The 27601-nt window shown below is 40.7% G+C and overlaps 1 long non-coding RNA gene and 2 pseudogenes across 1 annotated transcript in view; 2 read left to right on the plus strand and 1 right to left on the minus strand.

The window, feature by feature from the left end:
• LOC128104400 (uncharacterized) overlaps window positions 1-27601 on the minus strand; it is a 93124-nt gene that overhangs the window by 55475 nt on the left and 10048 nt on the right. The window lies entirely within an intron of this gene.
• On the plus strand, window positions 9639-10195 carry LOC128104398 (60S ribosomal protein L9-like; annotated as a pseudogene).
• Window positions 21635-22324, plus strand: LOC128104399 (40S ribosomal protein S12-like; annotated as a pseudogene).

Below are 27601 nucleotides of genomic sequence, written 5' to 3' on the forward strand. Positions count from 1 at the left end.
TTTTCTTCTGCTTCTTCCAATTTCTGATGTTCAGGTCTAGGTGTTGGAGGAGGGCTAGGTCCTGGTGATGCTGTATTGCTATTCATTTTGTTGTATGTGTTTCTGCCTTGACATCTGCCCATCTCCTTATGGTTCGTACTTGGCCTTATCCGCACACTTGGTTCAGACAGAGCTGACAGATTCAGGAAGTCTCTCTCTCTTGTCCAGATGGGAGCTCTCTTGTTCAAATTGGAAGTCTGGGGCAGGATGGGAGCTCTTGTCCAGAAGGGAAGTCCGGGGCAGGATGGGAGCTCTTCTCTCTCTCTCTCTCTCTCTCTCTCTCTCTCTCTCTCTCTCTCTCTCTCTCTCTCTCTCTCTCTCTCTCTCCAGGGCATGGAGATTGCAGGGTCTTCCAGGGGTCTTGGAGAAGGGGATCCTTCCCAGTAGGGTTAGAAGGAAACCTGCCCGGTGGCCAGAACCTGGGGCCAAGTTGGGCAGGTCTTCCCCGGAGTGGCTGGTGCCCAGGGATGTGGTCCAGGCCCAGCTAGGGCACTCACCTGTGCTCCAGAAGGGAAGTCCAGGGCAAGATGGGAGCTGGGGGCTGGCCTGTAAGTTCAGGAAGAGGCTGGGGGCTCGGGCAGATGGGCGTGGGGGCAGGGCGTGGAGACTGCAGGGTCTGCCGGGGGTCTTAGAGAAGGGGATCCTTCCTGGTGGGGCTAGAAGGGAACCTGCCCAGTGGCCAGAACCTGGGGCCAAGTTGGGCAGGTCTTCCCCGGAGTGGCTGGTGCCCAGGGATGTGGTCCGGGCCCAGCTAGGGCACTCACCTGTGCTCCAGAAGGGAAGTCCCGGAAACAAATCTCTAAGCATGGCTATGAGGAACTATCTAGATTAGATTAAATGAGGTAGAGCGAGCCACCCTATATGTGAACAGAACCATTTCATAGACTGTGGATCCACACTGAATAAAAAGTAGAAAGCAGGGCTGCAGAGATGGTTCAGTTGTTAGAGTACTTACTGCACTAGCAGAAGACCCAGTTTTGACTCCCAGTACCACATGGTGGCTCGCAGTCTTACATAACTCCAGTTCCCGGGGATCTGAAGCACTCTTCTTACTCTCCTGGGCACTGGGCATGCACGTGATGCACACAGATGCAGATTAAACACTTACAACAGAAAATAAAGCGGATACAGCTGAGGAAACATTTTCAGGTAGAAAGTAGAGCACCAGCGTTGATCTCTACTGCCTGCCTCTGGACACCATGTGACCAGATGCCCCTGCTCTTTCATACCTTCCCCTCCATGATGAGCTGCTTCTCCTGAAACTGTACAATAAATCCTCCCTCCCTCCTTCCCTTCTTTCCTTCCTTAACTTGTTTTTGTTGGCCTATTGAGTCAAGCAATAAGACAAGCAATTAATACTGATGTAGACTTCTGATAATTGGTAAAAAATATAATCACCATAAAGACTGGCTATGACTCAGATAAGACAGGACCGACTAGTCCCAGAGAGCAAGCAATGCTTTGTAACTCTTCCCATCTCTGTCCATGTCTGTCCTTGTGCTTCTCCACATCGTTGTCATAGTTCCCCCCACCTGCTTTACCCTCTTCAAACATCAACAACTCACTGTTTGCCTCGCTCAGAAACATGACAGAGAAAACAGATGAGTTATGTGCTGGCACCTGTGTCTCTGGGTCTTCTTCCATCATGATGACATTGATGGTGACATCTCAGGTAAAGTTGAGTGTTAGGTTTTCCTACTGTTCCCCAAATGAAAACCTCTGTTAGGTACTGTGATGTGTGTGTGTGTGTGTGTGTGTGTGTGTGTGTGTGTGTGTGTGTGTGTATCTGTCTGTCTGTCTGTCTCTGTCTCTGTGTGTATATGTTACTATTAAGGAAAGCAATATTACCCTCCCTGTCAGAAGAGTTGGTAATTACAAAGTAGAGTCTTGATCATTAGTCTCCTGTCCTTTAAAATTGTGCTTTCTATCTTTTTATGGCCACACCCAAATATATATAAGAGGAACATGAGGTAACATTATTTTCTTAAGGTAGAGACAAGGGTACTTAATTAATGTTGAGGGACTTTAATATAAGTTTCTTGGTCCATAGAATAAGATCTACCTGTTGTAACCAGAAAATGGATGATGGTCAGGACTGCAATAGAATAAAAAATTGTCAAATTCTTCCTTTACTCATGGCTTCTTTTTATAGTGTGCCCTTAAGTCTCTGTATCTTTCAGTCTCATGTCCCATATCATTACAAGACGTGAGTTCACAACTTCAACACCCAACTCTCACACACATTAGTCACGAGTACATAGTGTCCCTGTGAATGGAGACCTTCTACAGTTTGCAAATGCACATTACAGCCTCTTATGCCACAGCCACAGCTGTGTGGAATTCATGCCGGTGCCTTTCCTGCGGTCTTGAGTTTTCTCACAAGTCTTAGAACGTCTGAGCTTGTGATGACTAACCTCCAAGGGAGAAAGGGCTGAGAGGGGAGAAACACATGTAGCCATTGTTAATCACCCAAGTTAAGTCGCTGTTCAGCAAATCGGAAAAGTGCTGATACACTGCATAGCTTGGAACCAAGGACTAGTATAGCGTTTCTGAAATATTTATGCAGCACATCACACCACAGACAGGTTTAAATAGATGTAGTTGAACCTACCTTAACTGCATTTGTAGAAGCCACAGTAATTTATCCAAAGACCTTTGTTTCTCTCAACTGACCTGAGAGTAGGTAGGTCTGTTTTTGTTCTTTAGATAGAGAGGAACTGAAAAACAGTCAAACAAACACAGAGGCAGGGGTGAAGGAGGCAGAGGCGGAGGAAGAGTTCATAAAGAAGCACTGACGTCAGAAAACACAAGTGTGTCTTTGTGTCATGGGAACTGAAGATCTCCGTAGAAGCCACATTCGTAGTGAAGAGCATGCAGACTACTTGGCTGGCTGAGGACAACATTGTGACTGCCGAGCTGTGCAACATTGCAGACCAAGAGCTGATGTGACCTTCAGTCATCCTAAGTCTCCTCTTCTAGCCACTTCAGTCACCCTCCGAGTACAGTGGAACGTCCCCATAACCACTGATAAAACTCTTGGGACACAAGCTGAGTTTGACAGGTCTGCAGGCTCCACTAACTCTAAAGCTAAACATGTGATAAATATAATACCTAAAGCTCAAAACGACACAGCCAGCCCAACCCCCTTTATGAAAGGTAAAGTAAGAACCCCGTTAGCTTCTCTGCCTGTCCGAAGCTCACCTACCTCATAGCCTGCTGCAGAAGCTCATGGAACCTGGTCCAAGTTAACCCTGTCACTCAGTGTGGCATGCCATTCAGAGTGGGCTACATCCCAAGCCAGTTCTGAGGGCAGTTCCAACAGAGGCTAAGATGCTGTGGATAAAGGCAGCATCAGAAATGGATTTCATTTTTCAGGATTCTCAAGCGTTCAAAGCTGCTTCTTTTCAAAGGTCCTGAGGTATCAATACTTAAAATTAATCATGCTTCTTAAAAGCTGTCCACCGTATTGTTTACACCAAATATATTCAAATGTTTCCAATAATGATAGTTATTCACTTCGTGGGTTCAGAACACTACAATTTTAAAAAATACAATGTACCAAAAAGATATGGAATAGAAGCTATTATGATTTTTATATCTTTGGTGTTTTTTTCACTTGTCATGATAAATATAAAAATTATTAGTAAAATATGATTATTCACATTGAGTATGGGTTGTAAAGCGCTATCATTATTTTCTCTGAGAAAGAAAAGCAAAATTCCCTTTTAGAAAGGAAAAAAAAACAGTAAAGATTAATAAGAAGAAGTATATAGCCAACCCCTGGTTGGCTCCCTGTTGAAAGAATTCTCTCTGAATGACTTTAGGACCCACACTACGACCTCAGCACATTCTCATGCTGTCTCTTTTGGATGGCACATGCATTTCCTTCACTAGTTTCCAGGTCTGTGGGTGGACAAACTTTCCAGGGACAGGACTAGGGCCTGGCGCAGCGGGATCGGCATCTTCTTCATGGTTCTTGTCATTGTTTGCACAAAATGTCTTTGCGCTTTGTTTGGCTTCTTTGCCAAGGAGGCATTTGTTTATTCAATTTTCCTTTAAATGCCCAAGGGTTTCACTTAAGGAAGTCTCCATTTAGAGAAAATGTACGCAGTGGGGTTTATAACACAAAAGACTGGGGGCGGGGTGTCAAAAGGGTTGGCCGTCTAACGTACAGGGTGAACACTGATGTTAACAGAATGCTGCCATAGGCAGTATTTACATGAAAAGTCCATTTTGATTGCTTCTGTCACACAATGAAGTAAGGATGTGACATGGCTGATATATTAATCAACTCCCTGTGCGAATCAAGCTTTATCCCATAATATGTTGTAAACCCCAAATACACAGAAAGAAGTTTACTCTAAGAACTATTTATCATTCAAAATTCATGCCATTTGTCCCTCTTGGGACGTGCCTAAGCCTTTTTGTTTATTTTTAATGTGCATTTTAAATAGTTATCCATTAAAAACAATCCCATATGTTTGTAATATAATTTTCGAGAAGCAAGAACTCCTTAGCTGTCTGAGGGCTTGCCTCTTTATTCTAATTCACAATGGCACTGGTTCGTGCAGCAATATAAAACCCAACTTTAGCTGTCATGTATTAATGAGTAAAAATAAAAATAAATTAGATTCTTCTGGTTTTCATAGTTTCCTCCAACTCCTTGAGGGCCAATTAAGGGGTCACTGAGCCCTGCTTCTTTGAATTTGTGGGCCTATATTTTGCCTCTAAAATATTCTGTAATATTAGTGTGTCACCAAACTAGAAATAAAAATCTAATTGTTCAGTGAGTTCTTGATTAGATGTCATGCTGAATTTCTTTCTCTTCAGCAGATTTTAGGAGCGACTCACCTCCATTTGCTTTCCTGTATATGGACATTAGCATCCAGCCAAGCAGCAAGTGTTGAACGCTGTCAGCTAAGGAACTGTTCACAGCCGATTCCTAGCATGGTGCATAAGGCGCAAATCTCAAGGTTGCCTCACTGTCATAGGTTGTTATTAATAGATACTGGTAGTTAAATAATGCATAGTGAAAGCATAAATACTAATGTTCCAAAGTTGAGAAAATACGAGAGATATCCACTGTAGAGTATTTCCTTATGGAATTATTAATATTATTTAAACATAAAAATACCTAGAAATCATTCCCTTGACATAGCTACAATGCTCAAGATTCTGATGGAGGAATGAGATGATGGAGTGGTGGGGGGGGTGTTCTCCAACAGAACTGTAAGCACGTAGATAATAGAAATGTCTTGTAAGACTGGTATGACTGTAGACATAAACACAGATAGAGATCATTCATTTAATTCATTTAATTAGGTGTAAATAAGGTATTCATTTAATTTATTTGCAGACATTAATATCTTTTCCTTACCTGTCTACTGTCTATAATGCAACAGTGAACATGAAAGTGCATGTCTTAACAGGAGAGTGATTTCTTTCTCTTTTGTTTTTGGAGACTGGTTTTCTCTATAACAACCCTGGCTGTCCTGGAACTCACTCTGTAGACCAGGCTGACCTTGAACTTACATAAATATGCCTGCTTCTGCCTCCTGAGTGCTGGGATTAAAGACTTGCACCACCACTACCTGGCACAAGATGGTGACTTCAGTTCTGTTCTGTATGTCTCCAGAGGAGGAACTGGGACCCAGTGGCTGCACCAGTAGCCTGCGTTTCTCCCAGCTGGTAGGAAAACTCCCTCTTCTCTATAGCCTTGCACTGCTTTCCCCTTTTGTGGGTGTAATATACCTACAGAGAAGTGGGATCTTGGGGGGGGTGTTATTTTGCAGTCCCTGAAAATAAGTGTTTATTTTTAGGTGCCTGTTCTCCCTGCCTGTTGGTGATTTTTGAGTTTCCTTTGGAGAAATACCTGTTCAGGCTCTTTGCCCGTTTTTTATTACCATATATTAATTAGGTATGATAATTTGTTTCATGATATTTTTAAACCTGCACATAATATATTGTCTACCTTTTAAATATTTTAAGAAGTGTGTGTGTGTGTGTGTGTGTGTGTGTGTGTGTGTGTGTGTGTGTGTGTGTTTCCACAGCACACATGGAGGTTAGAGAGCAACTTGCAAGAGCTGCCTCTCTCCTTGTGCTGTGAGAGTCCCTGAGGCTGAACTCCAGTTGTCGGTCTTCCCAGCAAGCACCTTTCCACACTGCACCATCTCACGGCCTGCGGTCTTCCCAGCAAGCACCTTTCCACACTGCGCCATCTCACTGGCCTGCGGTCTTCAGTGGAATTTTTTCTGCTATTGAGTTGTAAGAGTTCTTTACAAACATCTCACCAGATACATGAATTGCAAATGTTTTCTCCAGCCTTTGGGTTGTCTTTTCGTTTTCTTACTTGTTTCACAGTTTAGAAGTTTTAATTTAATGTTGTCCTATTTCTTTTGCTTCTGATGTGATATTGTTAAAGGTCACTGCAAAACCAATGTCAAGGAGATTTTCTACTATGTTCTCATCTAGAATTGTTGTTAGGCAAGGTCTCATATTTAAGGATGGTATAAATTTTGAGTTGACTTTTGTATGGGTACTAGAGTCACACTTTATTTTTTTCCATGTGGGAATCCAGTTTCTTCTCTACACCATTTCTTTTTGCTTGGGGGTGGGAGTGTGAAGACAGGGTTTCTCTGTATAGCCATGGCTGTCGTGGAACTCATTCTGTAGATCAAGCTGACCTAGAACTCAAGAGATCCACCTACCTCTGCCTCCTGAGTGGTGGGGTTAGAGGCGTGGGCCACCACTGCCCAGCCTTCTACACTATTTCTTCACTCTTTTTTCATGTTGGTTTTGTTTTGAGAGTTTTCTGTTTGTTTCTTCTGTCTTTTGAGACAGAGTCTCACTTGTAGCATAAGCTGGCTTGGAACTCTTTATGTAGCCCCATCTGGCACCAACTCATGGCAATCTTCCTATCTCAGTTTCCCAAGTGCTGAGATTACAGACATTAGCCACCATTCCCTACTTCTCAGCACCATTTACTGAAGACCTTCCCTTCCCTTTCTGTCTTCTTGGTGACCTTGTTAAATATTAATTGACATGTGAGTGTGGCAGCATTTCTTTTCTATTCCATTGGTTCACGTTACTGCTTTTTTGCTACTACCATACTGTTTTTAATGCCACAGGATTTTAGCTAAGTCTGGTGATTCCAGTGTGGTTTGTCCTGTCAGAATTGTTTTAGGTATTTGGAGTATCTTAGACTAGTATACATTTTATGATATTTGTTCTATGTTTTTCAAGAATGACAATGAGATTTTGATAGGAATTGTGTAGAATTGTGTAGTCTGTTGCTTTTGGCAGTAGGGACATTTTCACACTTTGGATTCTTCTGATCCAGAGAGCTTCCCATTTATTTGAGTCTTCTTCCATTTCTTCTATCAATGTTTTGTAGTTTTTCGGTGAACAAATTTTTCACCTTCTTAATAGGTTTGATTTCTCATTTTTTATGCTATCACTAAATGGAATTATGTTCTTGATTTCCTTGACAGTCGGTTTATTGTTAATATTAACAGATAGACAAACTACTGCTTTTTTGTATGAGAATTTCTATATCTTGAAGCTTTGCTGAATTTATCTATTGATTCTAAATCACTTTGTTGGATCTTTGGTGTTGTCAACACACAACTCATGGTCATCTACAAAAAGAGATAACTTTACTACTGTTCCAGTTTGGGTGCCTGGCATTTCTTTTTCTTGTCTGATTTCCCACCTTGAAATCTTTATTGAATAGGGGTGGTGAGAGCAGGCCCCTCCATTTTCTACCAGCTCTTTGTTATTAGAAATGTTTTCAAATGTTATCCACTGATTATGATTTCAGCTGTAGGGGTTTTTTTAAAAATAATAAATGTCCTTTCTAAGTTGAGTTTTTTTCTAATAAATGTCCTTTATTAGTTGAGGAATCAAACTCTTAAGACTTATCATCAAGAAAGGATACTGAGGGGATGGAGAAATGGCTCAGTGGTTAAGAGTTCTAGCTATTCCCTCAAAGGATCCAGGTTCAATACCTAAATGGTAGCTCACAAACATCTGTAATTCCAGTTCCAGGGAATCTGACACCTTCTTCTGGCTCCACAGGCTCCAGGCACTCATGTGGTGTACAGGCACACATACAGACAAAACACTCATGCATGTAAAATAAAAATTGAAAAAAAAAGGATACTGAACTTTGTTAAATGTTTTTTCTTCATCAAACTTGGATGATCATGTGGATTTCCTCTTCCAGTCTGATACTGTGATGCATCATGTCAACTTATTTGCATATTTTAAACCAGCCTTGCATGCCAGTGATTTGATCATTATGTGTGCTCTTTGTGATGTGGTATGGACACAGTTTGATATTTTATTGAGGATTTTTGTACCAATTATCATCAAAGAAATAAATATATAGAAACTAAAAGACATGTTTCTGAATAATCAATGGGTCAAAGAAGACATCCAAAGGGAAACTAAAGATATCTTGAAATAAGTGACTGTGGCAATGCAACATATCAAAAAAATTTATGGAATATAGTCAAGGATATTCTGAGACATTTTTAGCCATGAGCATCTACATTAAAAGAGAAAAAGAGAGATGATCCTGGTACACAGTTATAATGAGAGTACTCAAGAGAGAGAGAGTGGGAGCATTACAAGTTCAAACTCAGTTTCAACTACCTAACAAAGTAAGGCCAGCCTGGGCTACAAGTGATTATATCCCCAAAGAATCAAAAGAAAAAAAAATGTTGAAAACAATAGCCTAGGACTGTGCCTCTGGGACTAGTAAAAGAAAAAAAAGAAAATAGAAAACTAAAGCTAAAGTCAGAAGGAGGAAACAATAACAATCATAACAAAAATAAATCAAACCAGAGAACCCACAGGGGAAACATCAATAAAATGAGTTCTTTGAAAATAATAAATAAAATCAGCAATCCCATTGCTAAACTAAGAGGTGAAAAAGAGAAGAACCAAATAAATAAAATCAGAAATAAAGTGGAGACATTACAACAGATGCCTCAGAAATAAAATGGACCATAAGAGACTATTGTGAGCAATCATATGCCAATGAGTTGGATAACCAAGAAGAAACAGACACATTTCTAGAAAATGCTAACAATGAATTGGAAGAAACAGAAAACTTGATGGGACAAGTAACAAATGAAGAGACTGAAGAAGTAATTAAAACCTTCCAGCACCACCAACAAAGCCCAGGGCCAGATGGCTTCGTGGCTTTCATTCTAACAAACATACCAAGAATTATTACCAATACTTCTTAAATTTTTCCAAAAATATATAGCTAAAGGGAATGCTTCCAAACACATTTTATTAAGCCATCATCTTGATGCCCAAGCCAAAGCAAGAAAAAAATTGTAACTCATGTATTTAAAAATAGTTTAACATTTTTGTATTAGTATTTTTTGAGTGTAGCAAACAGAAGAAATGCACATGGATCCAGTGACTCTCGGTACTTCAAATAAGAATACATTTGGGGGAAATGCATACCTCTAAAAGCATTTAAAAATTATAAAAATCTGTCATTGAATGGCTATCACAATTACCATTTTGCTAAAGTCTGAAATATTAAGGATCTGCTTTTTTCTCTTCACCACATCTACTCAAGAATGAAGGCCATTCTCAGCATTCAGACTGTCGACATTCCAGAAAATGTCCACAGCAAAGTTACTGCACAGGGCCCCAGGGGAACCCTCTGGAGAGACTTCAATCACATCAATGTAGAGCTGAGTCTCCTTGCAAAGAAAAAGAAGAGGCCCCTGGTTGACAAATGATGGGGAAACGAAGAGACTGGGCCACTGTCCGCACCATCTGCAGCCATGTTCAGAACATGATTAGGAGTGTTCCGCTGGGCTTCTGTTACAAGATGGTGCCTGTGTGAGCTCACTTCCCCATCGTTATTCGGGAGAATCGCTCTTTGATTGAAATTTTAAATTTCTTGCTTACAAAATATATCCACAGGGTTCAGATGAGAACAGGTGTTGCTTGATCTGTTTCTCAAGCCCAGAAGGATGAATTAATCCTTGAAGGAAATGATATTGAACTTGTCTCAAATTCAGCACCTTTGACACAGCAAGCTACAACAATTAAAAATTAGGATATCAAAAAGGGTTTGGATGGCATCTATGTGTCTTAAAAGGTAACAGTGCAGCAGGCTGATAAGTAAGACTTGAGTTACCCAGCTCCAGAAACAAGATCCTGGATTACAAGTATCACTTAGGATGTCTTTGGGGCCAATAAAAGACTTCTACTAAAAAAATCTACTTTTCATTGTTTTGGGCAGTAATATCTGTTATGAGACTAGTTCCCAACAATAGAAGAATTGGATTGCTCAGATCCCCTCTGCAATGTTATTTCTACTTCACATGTCCTAATGAAAGTTGTTTAACAATTTGTGTTTTGCTTTGTGTGCTAGCTAAGGTGTTGAAATCATTCTCTTCAGTCTCACTAAGTCACATGAGGTCACAATCCCAAGCACTGATGCTAATTACAGTTAATAAGAATGGAGAGTATTTATTTTCAATAAGGTCTTACTTGAAGCAACTGACTCTTGATATTTAATTTTGATACTATTTTCTGTCCATCTAAATTTCAGAAACAATATGCACAATAAAATTAATTTTTTTAAAAACCCAGCTTCCCTTCTCCTAGATCACTATGTTCAGCCCAGGCCACAGTTATTCTTTAATCAATATGCACCAGTCACGTACAGTGTACCAGGCTCTATGCTAAGTTGTGAGAAAATAATATGTCATTCAACCAAATAGCCACCAAGAATAAGAGAGTCTGTGGAGAAATATACAGACTATGGAATCCTACAAGTGGGAATTATTCATTTATTTTGTTTATTCTTCTCTCATAAATGACAGAGGAAGATCACAATTTCCCCTCCCTCCACTCTACCCATCCCTCTCTCCTCCACATCCACTCCTCATCTTTTTCCCTTCAGAAAACAGCAGGCCTCTCAGGGATGTTATCTGAACACAGCATATCAACTTACAATAAGATTAGATATGATTATCCTTTATGTAACAACTAATATCTACTTATAAATGAGTACATGCCATGTTTGTCTTTTTGGATCTGGGTTACCTCACTCAGGACAATCTTTTCTAGTTTCATACACTTGCCTGTAAATTTCAAGACATCATTTTGTAACAGCTGAGTAATACTTCATTGTGTAAATGTACCACATTGTATTTATCTAGTCTTCTGTTGAGGGACATATGGGTTGTTCCAGTTTTCTGACTATTGTGAACAAAGCTGCTATGAACATGATTGAGCAAGTGTCCTTGTGATAGGATGGAGGGTCCTTTGAGTAAATGCCCAAGACTGGTATAGCTGGGTCTTGAGGTAGATCGATTCCAAATTTTCTGAGGAACTGCCATATTGTTTTCTATTGTGGCTGTACAAGTTTGCACTTCCACCAACAATGGAGAAGTACTCCCCTTGCTCCACATCCTCATCAGCATGAGTGACCACTTTCGTTTTTTATCTTAGCCATTCTGACAGGGGTAAGATAGAATCTCAGAGTCCTTTTGCTTTACATTTTCCTGACGGCTGGGAATGTTGAACATTTCTTCACTTCTTTAAGTGCTTCTCAGCCATTTGAGATTTCCCTGTTGAGAATTCTCTGTTTAGATCTACACCCCCATTTTTTAATTTGATTATCTAGTTTGTTGATGTCTAGTTTCTTTAGTTTCTTATATATTTTGGATATTAGCCCTCTGTCAGATGTGGACATGGTAAAAATCTTTTTCCTTTCTCCTGTTGGTGGTGTCCTTTGCCTTAAGAAGCTTTTCAATTTCATGAGGTCCCATTTATTAATTGTCTATCTAAGTGCCTGTGCTATTGGTGTTCTGTTCAGGAAGTTGTCTCCTGTGCCAATGAGTTCAAAGCTATTTCCAACTTTCTCTTCTATCAAGTTCAGTGTATCTGGTTTTATGTTGAAGTCATTGATCCACTTGGACTTGAGTTTTGTGCAGGGTAATAGATGTGAATCTATTTGCATTCTTCTACATACCAACATCCAGTTAGACCAGTACCATTTGTTGAAGATGCTTTATTTTTTCCATTGTGTACTTCTGGATTCTTTATAAAAATAAGGTATCCACAGGTGTGAGGATTTATTTCTGGGTCTTCTATTCCATTCCAGTAATCAACCTGTCTGTTTTTATGCCAGTACCATTGCAGTTTTTATTACTAAAGCATTATAGAACAGCTTGAAATCAGGGATGGTGTTACCTCCAGAATTTCTTTTATTGGTCAGGATTGTTTTAGCTATCCTGGGTTTTTATTTTTCCATACGAAAATGAGAATTGTCTTTTCAAGGTCTGTAGAGAATTGTGTTAGGATTTTGAAATATGCATCTGCTGGTGTGACATGGTTGCCTCTCACTGGTCCAGGTCATCTCCAGATCATGTTTCAGATGCTGTTGCTAAGGCCCTTAGGCAGACCCAGGTTGGCTCTCAGAAAGAATCTTTTTTACTTGTTTGGGCCGGCTGGCCCTCAAACCTGTTAGGGATGAGTCATTCCACATTTAATGACTGTTTTTATTTCACTAAAGGTAAACGTATGTCCTTATGATTCTCTAGATTTCCTTGGTGTCTGCCTTTATGTCCCCCTTTTTGTTCCTGATTTTGTTAATTTGGATATTCTCTGTCTGCCTTTTAGTTAGTTTGCATAAAAGTTCGTCTATCTTATTGATTTTCTCAAAGAACCAATTCTTTCGTTAATTGATTCTTTGTATTGTTCTCTTTGTTTCTATTTCATTCATTTCAGCCCAGAGTTTGATTATTTCCTGCAGTCTACTCCTCTTGGGTGTGTTTGTTTCTTTTTGTTACAGAGCTTTCAGGTGTGCTGGTAAGTTACTAGTATGAGATCTCTCCAATTTCTTTATGTAGGCAACTAATGTTATTAACTTTCCTCTTAGCACTGCTTTCATTGTGTCCCCTAAGTTTAGGTATGCTGTGCATTCATTTTCATTGAATTCTAGGAAGTCTTTAATTTCTTTCTTATTTCTGCTTTGATACAATAGTCATTCAGTGGAGAGTTGTTCAGTTTCCGTGAGTTTGTAAGCTTTCTGTGTTTCTATTGATTTTGAAATCAAGCTTTAATCTATGGTGGTCTTATAGATGCAAGGGGTTGTTTCAGTTTTCTTGTATTTATTGAAGCTTGCTTTGTGACCAAATATAGGGTCAGTTTTAGAGAAAATTCCATGAGGTGCTGAGAGTTGGTAAGAGTTGAGTATTGAAGTCTCCCACTATTAATGTGTCAGGGTCAATGTGTATTTTAAGCTTTAGTAATGTTTCTTTTTACAAATGTGAGTGCTCTTGTGTTTGGAGCACAGATGTTAAGAATTGAAATGTCATCTTTGCAGATTTTTCCTTGTATGAGTATGAAGTGTTCTTCCCTGTCTCTTTGGATTAATTTTAGTTCGAAGTTTGTTTTGTTAGTTATTAAAAAGTCTATACCAGCCTTCTTCTTAGGTTCCTTTGTTTTGAAAATAGTTTTCTAACCCTTTATTCTGAGGTAATGTCTATCTTTGATGTTGAGATGTGTTTCTTGTATGTAGCAGAAGAATGAATCCTGTTTTCACATCCATTCTGTCAGTCTGTGTCTTTTTATTGGGGAATTAAGTCCATTCGTATTGAGAGGTATCAATGACCAATAACTGTTAATTCCTGTTATTTTGTTGGTAGTGGTAGAGGTGGTGTGTGTGTGTGTGTGTGTGTGTGTGTGTGTGTGTGTGTGTGTGTGTGTATGTGTGTGTGTGTGTGTTTCTCTTCTTTTGGTTTTGCTGGTGTGAGATTATTTATTTCTGGTGACTTCATAGGTGTAGTTAACCTTCTTTGGTTGGAATTTTCTTTCTAGTACCTTCTGTAGGGATGGGTGTGTATAAAGATATTGTTTGAATTTGGCTTTATCATGGAATATTTTGTTTTCTCTATCATGGTGTTTGAAACTTTTCTGGGTATAATGGTCTTGACTGGCATCTGTGGCCTTTTTAAGTCTTCAGGAGATCTGTCCAAGCCCTTCTGGCTTTTAGAGTTTCCACTGGAAAGTGAGGTGTAATTCTAACAGGTCTGCCTTTCTACATTACTTGCTTTTCTCCCCCTTGCAGCTTTCAACACTTTTCTTTGTTCTGTATGGTTAGTGTTTTGATTATTATGTGGTGAAGGAACTTTCTTATCTGGTTCAATCAATTTGGTGTTCTGTATGCCTTTTACACCTTTTTAGGCATCTGCTTTTTTAGGTTAGGAAAATTTTCTTCTATGATCTTGTTGAAAATATTTTTTAAGCCTTTGAGCTGGGATCTTCTCTTTCTTCTATTCCTATTATTCTTAGGTTTTGTCTTTTCACAGTGTCTCAGATTTCCTGGATGTTTCATGTCACAAATTTTTCAGATTTAACATTTTCTTTGACTGACAATATCGATTTTTTTCTGTCATATCTTCAGTACCTCAGATTCTCTCTTCCATCTCTAGCATTCTGTTGGTGGTGCTTATGTGTGTAGTTCCTATTTTCTTACCTATATTTTCCATTTTCAGAATCCCCTCATTTTGTGCTTTCTTTATTGCTTCTATTTCCATTTTCAGGTCTTGAACAGGTTTATTTGTTTCCTTCAACTGTTTGTTTCTTCTTGGCTTTCTGGGAGGATTTATTCATTTCCTTCAAACTTTTCCTTGTCTTTTCCTCCATTTCCTTCATCTTTAAGGACCTCTATCATCTTTATAAAGATGGTTTTAAGTTCTTTTTCTTGTGCTTCAGCTGTGTTGGAATATTCAGGGCTTTCTGCAGTAGGATAGCTGGGCTCTGGTGGTAATTGTGTTCTTGTGTGGTGTCTAAGCACCCAGGTTTGGGTGATTATAGGTCTAGGTGCCAATTTCTGGGTTTGTCTTTGTTGGGTGAGTGTTTTGATCCTTCGTGTCTGTTGCCTCTCTGGTCTTCTGGTTGGTGTGACTTTCACTTGAGCAGGGGATGTCTGGAGTTGGGGCAGGGACATGGCAGTGGGGGTGGGGCCTGGGGAGGGAAGTGGTGACAGTGGGTTAGGTCTTTGGGAACTGAACCAAGAGACGGGGAGAGTTCCATGCACAGGCACCCTACCTGTTCTTCTGGCTGGCATGACTTCAGGAACCAATCTTGACTGGGCCTTTAGAAAAGCCTTTCCAGGGGAATCAATACTTCAGCTGAAACCTAATGTTGGTTTTCCTCTGTGAATGACTTTCTCCTTATTCCGTGGTGTTGGTTTTATCTAGATACATAGATACTTAGAATGAAGACCCTCTTCTGGATTTGCAGCTAATTAAGTCAAATGACTAATGTCTGACAAATTAAAGGGGGAGCATGTGTGGGACAGTAAAGAGGAAGAACAGAGGCAGTTAAGAGGAAACAGGACAAGGGTCTACTACCTGACTAGAAATGTGAGATGAGGGGCTGGGGAACAACTCGGTTGGTAAAATGCCTGCGTGGCAAGCATGGGGGTCTGAGTTTGGATGCCCAGCACCATAAAAATCTAGATGTGGGAGTACTGAGGATGCAGAGACTGGAGTTTGCTGGCCAGACAGTCACCATGCTCGATATAGTCAGAAACCTTGTCCCAAAGAAGTAGTCAGAGGAAAAAAATGAGGAAGACATGATGTTGCCCTCTGACCTACACATGCATGAACATATGTTCATGCAAACATGCACATATCATGTACACAAGTAGATAAATAAAAGAAATATAGACTGAGGAAAAGGGGCTTTTCATCACTCATGTGTTTCTAGCTTGAGCAAAGCACCAAGAAATAAGAGTGTTGTCTATCGAGGGAGCGCATTCAAAAGTAGAGGTCTATGTACAGAAGATTCTCAATTTAGGTTTCAAAGACGTTGAATTTGAAGTGCTTGAGTGTTATCTGCTACGATGGTTAGACATAGTAACCATTGGTAGGACTAGCAGGAGTCATTTCTGTAGAAAACCTGAGTCCGAGGGCAGAAAGGACTCAAAAAGCCAGGGAAAGAAGGTACCAAACACTGTGCTACACAACTCCTTCAGAAGTCAGGGTGTTGTAGAAAGACAAGAAGTGCCTCACTGCTGCTCCAAGGACCCTAGAATCCAGTCTAGCAGGACAGTGAAAAGTATACAGATAGGATGCTGAAATATCACAGGAGCAAGGAAACCAGCAGTCCAGACAGAGGAGATGCAAGAACAGTCAAGTGAAACAGTCACAGGAGGCTTGGAGGTGCAGGAGTCAGATGGACATCAGGGCATAGCCTGTGGTGCTCACCTCCCGACACTCATCTACTTAGGATTCATAAGTGTGACAGCATTTAATGGGGTAGCAGAATAGAAAGGAGGCTAACTAAGACAATTGAGGAGCAGCAGCCAGAAGAACTGAAACCTGAATGTATGTTGACGAGGGAAAGATGGGAAAATAGCATTTTAAGAAAAGATTTCAAATTATTCTTTCGAGTGTGAGCAAGATCCATCCATGCCATATCACTTAATACAGTAGGAGTGATGATGTGCACACTGTTTACATACAGGTAGGAAGGATGATGTGCACACTGTTTACACACAGTAGGAGGGATGATGTGCACACTGTTTACACACAGGTTATATAGAGCGATGATGTGTACATTGTTTACACACAGGTAGGAAGGATGATATGCATGCCATTTACACACAGGTTATATGAGTTTATAAGAACACTTGAGCTCAGACTCTCTCTCTCCTTCTCTGCCTTTGACAATACAATTGCCATGTTGCAACCCTGCCTGTGACAAAGAATTAGAGAGCACTTGAGACAGAAGAGAACACATTCTTTTTTTAATTTTTTAAAATTAAAATATAATTATATAATTTTCTCTTTCCTTCTCCCCAACTCCTCCCATGCACACACCCCTTGCTCTCTCTCAAATTCATGGCCTCTGGCTTCTTTTGCCTTAACTCTTGTGTTATATATATCCCCGAATATATAAATACAATCTACTCAATCTGTAAAGTGTACTTGTGTGCACATGATCTCAGGGCTGACTGAGCACTCTCCCCTGGGAAAGACTGTTTCTCCTGTTCTCCCAACACAGTCTTTAAGCTTACATTGCCCAAACTACATAAACTTAAAGAGGCTTCTTACTCAGTCTGACTGTAGTTGACACACCTCAGCCCGCATCTCTAAAGCCTCTTCCAAAGACTCAGCACCAAGCCTGTTCTCTTAACCTATCAAAATGTGGGGAAATTAGCGCACTTTGTTTTGTAGTTCTGCTGGGTTTGTGAGGATAATTCAGAGAAAGCACATATAACTAATGGAGAGAGAACATCCAGAGAGAGAAATGTCAATCCACATGGGACAGTAAAGGCCAGAGCATCCTCTCAACAGTAGATAGGTAGGGCAACATGAAGAAAGGAGTTAGGCAGGTGACAGGGGCAACTTCAAAGCCATATTGTGTTGTCTCTTCTGCAGTGACCAAAGAGCAAAGAGTGATAAGTGCAAGCAAAGTCAGGCTTTAAAGACATACTACCAAAAACAAGAGCTGAGGATGACTAGATGTATACCTGCAGGAAGCTGTGGATTTAGCTGAATGACCAGAAAATAAGCAAGATGGCTGGATATCTATCTACAGAAAATAATCCTAGCTTGCCCCTTTGGAAGCATCCTAAGAGCAGATCAACATGGTTTTAGCCTGTGTCTGTGTTCGTCATAGCTCTGTGATTTTAGCAACCATGTAACCATGAGAAATCTTGTTTCTTAAGTATAAAATGTATTGAAGTCAGGCTGGGCAGATGCATTAGTTGGTAAAGTGATGTGAAAATTAAATCCCCAGAATCCATGAAAAAAAATAAAGAAGCCATGTGTGGCACTTTGCACTGGCACTCATGGAACTGGGAAGCGGGGGACAGGTAGACCCTGGCCAGCTAGTCTAGCCTAATGGGGAAGTTCCAGGCCAAGGAGAGACCCTGTCTCAAAAACAAAAACAAACAAACAAACAAACAAAACCCAAGATGAATGGCTCCTTAGGAACACTCCAAGTTGGCCTCTGGCCCCAATGTGAATGAACAGACATGCGCACTTGTACCCATACATATGTGTGCCCACAAGAATTCACACAGACCACACACACACACACACACACACACACACACACACACACACACACACACACACCAAGAATGTGTTAATTCATTGTATGGTGGTTAAGGGAGATAATAGGAGCACAGTTCTCGTCACCGTCAGAGCACCTTACATTAGAGAAGCTTAAATGAAGTCTTCTTGTTGCACGAACCCACTCTTGCAGGCTGAGGAGTTGGTGAGTTAAGAGGTGGCTTGCTCTGCTTCTCTGATCTTTCAACTTTCACCCTGATACCCAGCACCGAGTTTTTATTAAGAGCAATCAGGATTCATGCAACATCTTCTGATGACTCTTCACTGGAGAAACTTATAGATTCAGAAACTGGACAAAATGTCACATCTGAGCTCAAAGATGGACAGCTTTTAGAAGAAACCAAAGTTAGAACAAAGCCCTTCAATATTCAGCAACAGAAGGAACTGAGAAGTTCACTGTGCTCCAGTGAGAATAAAAAGGGAAATGGCCATTTGTAAAGTACACCAGGTTAGGCCTGTTACAAACTTATAGAACAAAGCACTAAGGTTTTTTTAATACGGTCTTGTTTTTCCCTTGAGTACTAAATTGACATCCATCCTCCATGCAATCAATAGCTTGTGTGTGTGTGTGTGTGTGTGTGTGTGTGTGTGTGTGTGCGCGTGCGTGCGCGCACACCTGCATAGAGACCAGGGAAGACATTGGGTATCTTCCTCTGTCACACTCTTCCCTCTGTTCTCACGAAACTGAAGCTCACTGTTTCTGTTAGGCTGGCTAACCAGCAAGGCCCTGGGTCCATCGGTCTCTTCCTCCACCCCGATTCTGGGGTTAAGAAGCACATGTGACCGTGCCCGGAATTTTATATGGGTGCTGGGGATTCAAACTCAGACTCTCACATTTACATAGCAAGGGCTCTTACCCACTGAGCCACCTCCCCAGCCTTCCATCAACACATTTCTCAGGAGAAGTTTCTCTTACTCTTGAGTGAAGACTCTGAGGCTCTGCTGGATCTCCAGCTTTGGGGCTGACCTCATGTGTAGGATAAGAGTTAACCTGTCCTACTTTAGGAACTTAGTCCTGCCGATCTGTCTCTTTAAAGCAACAAACAAGGCAGCTGCCATGGTTAAAGCAGAATTGTTTCTCACAGGAAAACAAAGTCTGTCTCAACAAGTTTTTAGATATGTTCTCGCAAGAAAGAAAAACATAATTCTTCATTCTTTAATAATAAGAAAAACTATATTTTAAAGGATATGGAATCCTAGTATTATATAATTAACACTTGCAACTATAGAAATATGTTTCAAGAATTATTTGGTGTTTGAGAATATATACATATTTCATAGTTTTTAAATGAAAAGAACATTCCTTTTCAGTGCTGTAGGCAGAACCCAAGGCCTTGTGCAGTCTAGGTAAGTGCTGGACCACCGAGCCATACCCAGCCACTACCCCTTGTCATGCTTTATGTAATGGGAACAAACTCAAGCCCCAAAGAGCTGACTCTAATGGAACCCCGGCTCTCATGAAACACAAATAGATTTGGAACTTAGAAAGCTTTCCCTTATATTCAACATTTATTCTAAGTTTACACGTATGAAAACATCTGTAATGTCTACAAAATTCCCAGGTGTTTGAAACCATTAATAAATGAAAATGTTTGCAGAATTTCATGCCCTGGGGCAGGACATAAAATTTATGCTCATTTTTCAAAAAAAAAAAAAAACCTGAAGAATTTCTTTATAAGTAAGCCATACACTTTGAAAATAAAAGGATATGTATAATTCATGAATTGTGGGACAAAGCAGAATCTGTGATCTTGAACTACACCATTCAAATAATGCTTTAGCTTTATCACATGCTATTAAATTGATTATTTTGTTGCTTTGGGTTTAATGAATATTTCTTTGATGCAAAGATTTTAAATGCTATGTTTTTGTGTTAGTTTATCAAAATAGCATTTCAGCAATGTCTCTACACTCTTCCGGGCTAAAGAACCAAATGCTATTATGCACACACAGAAGGCACACTAAATATTCGTGTCATACAACATCTTCTTCAGGACAGTTATCTCTGGGTGATGTTTTGAATGGATGTTTTGACGTTTAAATGTTTTCTATCATATATTTAGATTTGAATTCAACCAGGTTTATAATACACTTATCTTTTATATTTTCAAAGAAATGTTTTACTAGATTGTCTAATTACCAAAATTATACACAACTTAGGATTGTAGATGATTACTTCTGTATCATGACTAAAGTAGCTTGTTTTGAATAAATAAACTCTAATATATTTACATTACTATTTAATTAAAAACATCCTCAAATGAAGCATGTTTTCATCAATCAAAGGTTAAATGTTCATTTACATATTTTGTCTCAGTGGTTTAGCTACATGTTTAGCTAAATGATGAGTAGCTATCCATTAAGGAATTAAATTTTGCTACAGGGTGGTCTTGATATAAGGCACAGCCAGGAAACTAGCTTAGTTTCCAAAACACCCAGTGCGCACAAAGGAGTGAACTTGGCAGCTGTGGCCTCCCTTCTGGGGGCTTATCACGTCTTTCATGTTTTAGTAATTGTCTCCAGAGTTAAGGAATTACATTTTCTCACACTGTATATGTATATGTTGAGATAAAAATTGAGTTCCCTTAATTGATGTGATCACTAACTACTGAGTCATCTCTGCTTCAATCATTCTGATTGTGAGGTGATTTCATGATGTAGACTGCTTTTCATTGTTTCATAATTAAGTGCCACTTCCATGCACCCTCTAGTCTCATTAGCTTGCCCTTCCAATTGCATCAAATGAAGGAAAATGTATTAGCAAATTACAGCACCATGGCTAGTTCAGGTATCACAGGAAACTGACGCTACTACAGAGAAACCTCTCACATGTGCTATGAAAACCACAGTTTAAGTCACTACCCCTAAATCAGGCCACCTCTTTTCAGTTAGTCTGAAAGACACTGGTTTAAGAAACACCAACCCCAGGAAGCCCACAGTCTTACAGATGGTGTCAAGTGTTCACTGACACTGACCCCAGGCAATGTGCACAGCAGGTCAGTTCAGCAGGTGCATCAACAGAGCCTTGGAGACTCAAAAACTCACACAAGGTAAGGCTAGGTGGACAAGGAGGTTGTGGGGTGGAACAGCAGGGCACGGCACACACAGCTGCATCATGGCTCAGTCTTTAGTACCAGCAGAGGAACTCTGAAACGCTCATGCAGTGCCATCTGCTAGCAGGTGCTGCCCTTCTAGGAACTGTATATGCAGCAACATCTTTTGCAGATGAATTTACTACAAATGGAATAAAAGAAAAACTGATCAATTAGAGAACTACAATTAGTTTATGTGAATTAAATTGCAACCATTCACATCTACACAGTAACTTTAAGAAAAAGTGGCAAGGGGATGAAGCTTGAAGACAGCAAAACCAACTGATCAATGTACTGTTTGGGCAATTTATTAACCATGCATTTTAAAATAAGTCTTGCTCCATATCCTGCATTCCTCTCTGGGTTCTTTTTTTATGAAATCAGTATGCTTTTCCTTAGACCCAAGCATGCCACATTTCCATTTCTGATGTAGTCAAAGTTTTCTCTAAATGTTCTAGTGCTCTATGGTCTGTACATCATTGCTTTTTTAAAAATGGGCCTGACATTTCCCCTGTCCCTGAGTTGCACAGAGGTGGATGATCAGGTGCCTTCAAGATTTGGCCTCAGCCATAATCCACCACATGGCCAAGGAAGGCATTGTTGCTGAAGGTGTAATGGATGTCGATGCTGCTGTACAAGAGATGCTGAAGACCACCCTCACCCATGATGTCATAACACACGGCGGCGCGTGCACATCTGCCAACGGCTTCGACACGTGTCTAGCCCATCTTGGTGTGCTTGCACCCCATTGCAATGAGCCTGTGGGTGTCAAGATGGCTGAGGCACCTTGTGCTGAGCATCAACTCAACCTATTAAGGTTGATGACAACAAGACACTGGGGGATGGGTAGGCCTCAACAGCTGATTGAGAGGGGAAACTGTGCAAAGTGCTTGGTTGCAGTTGTGTAGTGGGTAAGGACTATGGCACAGACTCTCAGGTCAAGGATGTCATCCAGGAGTACTTCAAATTCAAGACATGAATGAATAAGCCTTTGGGCTCACAAAAATAAATGGCCTCATTCTTCAGCTCCCATAAATGTACAATCAATATTTGTAACTTCTCCACTGTAAGAATTCTATTTCAGAAAATTTGCAACACTTATAAATGTGGAGCAAGGCACAGGTATGTCAGTGGGGAGCAGATGATAAATACTCATATTTTACTATAGAATTTGAATTTTATTTGGAATAAAAAATCACTGAAGATTTAAATGAAAGGAGTGACATGAAGTGGTTTGTGATATACAAAAATTAATTTAGCTGCCATGGACATAATGGAGAAGAATTGAGAAAAAGAAATCAAAGGCATGGAGAATGTAAGAAGTTTTAAAGCTACTGAGAAAGGATAATCCAGGTTGGGGATACCCGAGCCATAGAGTGCCTGCTAAGTAAGCATAGGGATGGAAATTTGATCTGCAGATCTCACATAAAATGCCGGCAGTGGTGGTAGGGGCTTATAGCCAAGAATTGGGGAGGTGGGAACAGGTAAATGCACGGAGCTCCCTGGCCAGCTAATCCAGCTTAATTGGCAAGCCCTGGGTAATAATGAGGGAACTTGTTTCAAAAGAGCCAAGTAGACAGCTGTCCTGAGGAATGGCATTCAAGGTTGACCTCTAGTCTACACACTGGGGCACACACACACACACACACATGCATATCTGCACACATGTTCATTTGTACACACTTGAGCACACTCATGAACACAATGTAATAGATAGGTATAAGCATTCCCCCAATTATGTACCTAGACAATGATCATCAACAGATGTTGAAACCACTGCATGAAATCTCAAAGGAATTCTTTTCAGTGAGTGAATTAGTATAACAGCAAAGCCACTAAAAAATCTTTTCATTGCAAAAAATGAAACATTCACATGTTTTGTTTCCTGATATAATAGGAACCAACCATGAAGCAATCTTGCAAAAATTCATACCAAGGAGCCAAACAAGATGGCTCAGCTCATAACGGCATTTTATTGCTAAGCCTGCCAACCCCAGTTTGATCACCAGGACCCATGTCATGGAAGGAGAGACCTGATACCTGAAAGTTGTCGTCTAACCTCTACACGTGAACAACTACATGCATGCAACACAGCCCCCTTACACACACACACACACACACACACACACACACACACACACACACACACACACTTTTTAATAAAGAAAATGAAGACAGCTCCTAAGTTTCTGGACCGATGGGTTGAAGTCTAAAATTACTACTCATGGAAGCTGTAGTTGTCTGTGGAGGAGCAGGGCTGTAAAGGAGGACAGCAAGTTTAGTTTGGGCTATGCTGGCCTTGAAAGACTAGCTGGCTTTCTGAATGGAAGTATCCAGTCAGCATCCTAAGAAGAGAAAACAGTGCAGGGCAGAAAGCTGAGGTGTGAAAACAGGTAAAACTGAACAGAGAGGAAATGGATAAGAGAAGGTCCCAGATAAACGAGAGACATGAGTTGCTGAAAGAAAGACACGATTTTAAAGGAATTGTGCGAGTGAAAGAATAAAATGAAAGCAGCATTCATATATCCATATGTATGTATAAACATATATAATATAGTATAGTATACATCCCTAGCTGAAGTTATGTTTTATATAAATTATATTTATAATAAAATACAAAATAAATTTATATATAAAATTATATAATAAAATTAATTATAAATACTAAAATATATATATACACATCTATACCATTTAGCTATGGGTATATACTCCAGTGGAAGAGCATCTGCACTCAAAAAGAAATTCCTTATGTAGAGAAAGGGAGAATATTGAAGTTTACCCACTATTGTTCAGCACAAGTTCAGTATTACAAACTGAGCCCACGGGTCCCTCTTCTCTTGTTCCTCAGATCCTCAGAGGGAGAGGTCAGCACAGAACAAAGACACGAGGAGGGGGGAGTTTGTGGGTGGATGAGCTACATTGTTTCAGAAACTGGGAAGCCAGTGGAGTTTGAGGCAGAGTAGCAGAGGACGTCCAGAATAAACAGTTGTGTGGGCCACACACAAGGAAGGAGAATTATGCCTCCTGGGACCAGGGCAGAGCCATCCACTCGAGAAGGCAGGTACAGCAGACAAGGAAATATGAAGGAGACTGAAAGGGCAGCTTTCTATTTGGGGTTGTTTGCTGCAGAGCTACTCCTCCAAACAGTCAGAATATACAGCAGGGAGGCCCCAAAATATTTTTTTAAGCAGAAAAACTTCTTTATTGTGTATTCTAAATGAATTCACAGACCATCTAGCACAATGTTGAAGGACCAGAAAAAAATAAAAAATTAAAGACACTGAGAGTCAGCCTCCTGGGGTTGAGGCAGAGGAGGAAAGAAGGAATAGTTTGGTCTGGGAGTGCAGAGAACTAGAAGGCTAAAGGTGTAACATGGGGCATGAGGTTAGGATCACTACTCATCATGAAGGGCAAAGGTGGAGAAGACAGAGATGAATTCACAGCATCTCTTTGTGAGGATACAGTCTGTGATGAGGTCTGAATGAGGCATATGTCCCCATGGAATCATGTGTTTAAACTTTAACTCCCAGCTAGTGATGCTGTCTTGGCAGGTTGTGAAACTTTCAGGACGTGGTGCTTCGTTGGAGGAAGTAGGCTGCTGGGAGCAGGCCTGAAGGGCTGCATCCCACCCCAGCTCCTGTTCACTCTGCTTCTTAAGTGTGGATAAATCGGAACCACCACCTCATGCTCCTGCCAATGGGAGGTGTTTCTCTTCTCGATTACGTCAGAGGACGGTTCTGTCAAAGAAGCTGCCTGTGTTCTGCCTGTGTTCTGAGAACCTGAATACGGCTGAATTAATAAGTAATGGGCTAGTTGAGTTGTTGAAGAAAATTTTCAAAACAGGATCACAATCAAGCTGAGTCATTACTGCTCACTGTTCTCGTCAAGGTCTACAGCAAGAGAGAGCAGCAGGTGAAGCAGAAAGCTATGGAAAATGCATGCTTGGGTGAGGACAGCAACATGAATGTATAAAAGGAAGGTATGAAAACAACTGTGATTCTTAAAGAGAAACCTGGTGCCCCACACAGAGAGAACAGGAAAGCTCCTCAAAGCAAGGCTCCACCCACCCGTCAGAGGTGCCAACTCGCCAAAAAAAATGCAGGCACCTTTGAAAGAAGAGAGCCTAAACTGAGAATACCACTGAGGAGGATCCCTGCCCAACAGCAACACAAGTGTTCCCACAGGGTCAGCACACAGGCCCATGCAGCTAAGCCTATGGGACCAGGCTCCATCTCACGTAGGCCGCAGATGTTGGTGGTATTGTCTTCCCAGTACTGGTGTTGCAGGCATGAAAGACACAAGAGTGGGGGGCTCCTGCTGGCTGGTACCAAAGTTGGAGAAAGCCTTTTAGATCGGGCAATGTATAGCAGGGTCAGATTCCCTGCAAAGATGCCCTAAGATTTTGTGAAGTTGGAAAAGTCTGTATCGCAACAGAGATCCAGGATGCTGGAGATGGCAGCACCGTGGGGTAGCTGCAGAGGAAAGATGCAGGCGCAGAGTGATGGCAGCACCGTGGGGTAGCTGCAGAGGAAAGATGCAGGCGCAGAGTGAAGATGGCCCAGGAAAGCAGAAGCGGCACGCTGCAGGCAGTTGAGTTGGAGGGTGGGACTGCCCAAGTTGCTGCAGCCGAGATCATCCATGAGGAGCCCGCCATCCTGGGCTCCATGAAAACATGGAGCTTCAAGTTATGTGTTTTTCCTGCCGGACTTTGGTCTTGTTTTGGTCTCCTTGTTCTTCCAACATCCTTCCATTCTGGAATGGGAATTCTACTCTGTGCTACTGTGTATTGAAAGTATGTAATTTGCTTTATGATTTTATAGGGATTCAGAGTTAAAAACTTGTCATGTTTTTGGAAAGAACATTTTGGACTTTTAAGTGTTGTTGGGATCATTAGAGACTCTGGGGACTTTTCAAAATATTTTGCATTATGAGATGGCTATAAACATCCAGAGGACAGAGGTAGAATGTTGTGGCTCAAATGTGAAGTGTCCCCACAGGTTTATGTGTTCGAACACTTGGTCCTGAGCTAGTGGTGCTGTTTGAAAGGTTGTGAGAGCGTCAGGTAGTGGACCCTCCCTATGGGAAGGAGGTAATAGAATATTCATAAAGGAAGCAGAAGGAGCAGCTCAGAAGGGGCTTTGGGGGCCTCACATGGTCTCAGGAAAGTTCTGACTCCAAGGGACAACTTTGCGATAGAGAGAGTGTTTCAGAAGCAGGTGACCTTTCAGCAAGTCTTGATGGGGAAAGCTGAAAATGTTCAGAATAAGCTACATCTTTTTTGATAAACAAGAATAAATACTGGGCTAGAGAGATGGCTCATTGGTTAATAGCACCTGTTGCTCTTTCAGAGGACTCATGTTCAATTCCCAGCACTTATATGATTAGCAATAGGCTATAACTTGAGTTCCAACAGACCTGAAACACTCTTTTGGCCCCCTCAGGCACTACATACATGTGGTACACAGACATAGATCAGGCAAAACATCTATATACATAAAATAACAATGACTTTTTTTTATTTGAAATGAATCAATAAACGGAGGCTTTGTAGCTCAGGATTATTACTAACTAGCTCTTAAACTTAAATTAATCCATAATTCTTATCTATGTTTAGCCATGTGGCTTGGTTCCTTTTCTCAGTTCTGCCTTGTCATCTTGCTTCCTCTCTGTCTGGCTGATGACTCCCAACTCTGCCCTTCTTCTTCCCAGCATTCTCCTAGTCTGGCTCTTGTCAATCTCTTCCTGGCCAGCCATTGGCCAATCAGCTTTATTATTTACAATGAGCATAATCCACAGCATAAATCACTTACAGGCTTGGTGACTAGACCTGTTATATTGTTACATATATATATATATATATATATATATATATATATGTGTGTGTGTGTATGTGTGTGTGTGTGTGTGTGTGTGTTTAAACGACACAAGTAAAGAAAACTTAAGCAATGCATCTGGAATGAAACTGTCTTAGTAGTAAAGAAAATAATCCTTCATTACAGATGATTCTGCATTCACCAGCAAAACTTAACAACATACTTAAGAGAACCAAACAGTCTCAACTGATATAACTACACTTTATAGCTGAAAAAATGACACTGACAATAATTGAGTGTATGGTAATACAATGCCAAGCACCCAACATCAAAAAAGTACCATTTGAAATCTGTCTTAATTACTTCAGCCACCCTAACAGCTGAAAGAACAGTATTCTGTTTCTTGCAGTCCCAGGGGTTGGAAGTGCAAGGTTGGCTGTTCAGCATGGTCAGGTTCTGGTGAGGGCCCTTTCCAGGATGCAGACAGCTACCATTTCCTGGTCCCCTTAGGAGGAAAAAA

The sequence above is a fragment of the Peromyscus californicus genome, unplaced genomic scaffold, assembly GCF_007827085.1.
Source record: "Peromyscus californicus insignis strain IS unplaced genomic scaffold, ASM782708v3 Scaffold_8__1_contigs__length_139910024, whole genome shotgun sequence".
Lineage (NCBI taxonomy): Eukaryota > Metazoa > Chordata > Mammalia > Rodentia > Cricetidae > Peromyscus > Peromyscus californicus.